General features: G+C 33.8%; 1 pseudogene; it reads left to right on the top strand.

Moving 5' to 3' along the window:
* The first annotated feature begins 1009 nt into the window (after window positions 1-1009).
* Window positions 1010-2785, top strand: part of LOC116110484 — a 9742-nt pseudogene continuing 7966 nt past the window's right edge.

Genomic DNA, 2785 nt, shown 5'->3' with positions numbered 1-2785 from the left:
CATTGAGAAGTGTATTGTGGTTATGGTGGATCAACAAAGGATTCATCAGTCCCGGGTGTGAGAGAAGTTATCTCACCGTGTAGTTTGGTTATATTGGCAATGACAACATAAATTTGTGGCAACATTGGGATTGAGTTATCGCTTAATCCAATTTATATTTCGATCATTGGTTTAGTAACTCAATACCAAGTTATCAAGGGTATATGAGGTTGACACTATTTTTGTACCTCAATCTTAAAGAGATAATAGTTGATGAAATGACTCGATTGCACGGTAACCATATCGTTGACATGTGTCAGTACTTCGCTGATCCTTATGTGTTGAGTGACCATGATGCCTAGCTAGATGCCAGTCTTAATCTATGTGTAGTGAGACAATTAATTGGTGGTTACTCGCGATACTACTCACTACCAACATATTCGGGAGCCTATGAGTCATGCACATAGGAGTTAGTTTGATGATTTTGGTTTAAGGGGCATTTTCATCTTTCTAGATGCGAGGACATTTTGGTAATTTTGCAGTGCAATTAAATTTGCTAAGGTTGTTGCTTGTGTCCAATTTTATATTGAAATTTAATTAGCAAAATTATGTATTTTAATTTGAGGGTATTTTGATAATTTGTTGTGCAATTAAATTTGTTGAGGTTGTTGCATGTATCCAATTTTGTATTGGAATTAAATTTAGCAAATTACATATTTATAATTATGTTTATATTAATATTAATAGTTTTAATTAAATTAAAATACCTTTAATGCTACTCCACTTAGGAATATGTTAACCCTATTCTAATGTGGAACAGGGTTGGGGTTTTGCTATAAAAGAAAAACTTTAACAAAATTTAAGAGAAAAAAAATTAAAAAGAAAGTTGCTGCTCCTTTTAGCCCTAGCCACCCTTCCCCTTTTGTGAGAGATTTGTTCTTTCAATTCTTTAGCAAAATCCAAAGAGAAATTGAATTAATCTAGTCAATTAATTCAATTTTGAGTTATCCTACCTTTGTGTGGATATCATATGTCCAGTCCTCTTCTTGGATTGACTAGCAAAGAGATCAGATACATTGAAGGAGCCTCCATCACTGGTATGATCTATAATCGTTGTATGCATTATTTGTTTTATATGTAAAACATATATATATTTGACCCTAATCATGGGATTTGAGCAATCGATGAACCAAAATTTTTGTTTTATTCCGTTGCCAAGTTTCATCGGTTACTTACAGAAATGAGGTATGAAATAGATCAAACCTTATTAAAATAACAAATAACACTAAAATATAAAACCAAATGCACTGTGGTTATTTCCCCATAATGAAGTAAACCAAATAGAGGGAATGCATATTGGCTGGGTAGTAGTTTGATGGTGAAGGAAAAGTAAATTGATTGGGTGAGAGTTAAAAAATGTAAGAGTTGTCAATCCACTCGCCAAATTTTGCGGTGGTGGAAAGAGTGGGATCTATGAAATTGTATTGAAGAAGTTTTAATCATGTCATTTAGATTCATTGGATTATTATGAGATTCAAAGATGTGATTTGTTTTTATGAAATCAATATTTTGAACATGGTTTTGTGAGTGATGTCCATCAAAGTCTCTGACAATGGTGGTGGTGTGCAAAACCAATGACAGTTTTACAGTCCTAATTATGTAATTTTTGAAAAAATGGAAACAATTATTTGTTTAGACAAATGTCAAGTTATGAGTGATTGGTAGTACCAACTGTTGAGTTGGTGCCCTTGATTGTAGATTTTCTTTGGTAGTATATCATCAGATAAAGGATGATTGATGAAACAAATATTAGGTTTAGAAGTTTTGAATAACATGGAGGTTATGGGTATAGAAGTCAATGTATTGTAATTTACATAATAGGCAAGGTCTACCCAATATGGCAAAACAGAGGAGATTTTTGTTTAGAGTAAGATAATTTATTTACTTACCCAAAAAAAAATAAATAAAAAAAGAATTAATGCCAAAATAACTCAAGCACTTTTGATGCTATAATTCATTCAGTTTATTTGTCAATTATTTAACTATAAAAATTCTAATAAAATTTTAACTCGATCAACAAGATCAAAGTGAAAGTTTTTTTTTTTTTTTCGGTTTAAATTCTCTAAGAAGTACTAGTGGGAGAAAAGTAGAACTTGATGAAGTTTTAGAACCACAAGATATACTAGACGAAGGGCGGGATGATGTGCCACAGGAAGTGGTTAAGCATCAAGAGGAGGTTACTCCACAACTTGTGGATCAAAGTGAGCCACCTCAGGTGGCACAGGAGCTACATAGATCTGGGAGAGTACGCCATGAGCCTGAGAGATATGGTTATCTTGTGACTCAACATGGTGATGTACTAGTCTACCAAGACAATGAACCCAAAACCTACGAAGACGCTATATCGGATCCAGATTCTATTAAATGGCTTGAAGCCATGAAATCTGAGATGGACTTCATGTACCAGAACCAAGTGTGGTCTCTGGTGGAACCACCTGAAGGGGTAAAACCCATAGGGTGTAAATGGGTCTTCAAGAAGAAGATTGACATGGATGGCAAGGTGCATACTTATAAAGTGTTAGAGTAGATGCCCTAGAGCCGATCAATTATTGTAGAGTTGACTCTTTGTAATAATGTTCATTAATCAATAATAAAGGGCATTTTATTCTATATCGCGTAAATCATTATTATTGCAATATGTATTGATATATGTCCTTAGAATGGTAGAACCGTGACGAGGGTATCAAGTGTTTCAAATTTTGATAGTGAGAACCCTATGAGCACATATGGTGGCCATTCTAGAAAC

Source organism: Pistacia vera, unplaced genomic scaffold (assembly GCF_008641045.1).
Source record: "Pistacia vera cultivar Batoury unplaced genomic scaffold, PisVer_v2 Contig603, whole genome shotgun sequence".
Taxonomy (NCBI): Eukaryota; Viridiplantae; Streptophyta; class Magnoliopsida; order Sapindales; family Anacardiaceae; genus Pistacia; species Pistacia vera.
This window is presented reverse-complemented; position numbering and strand designations above follow the sequence as displayed.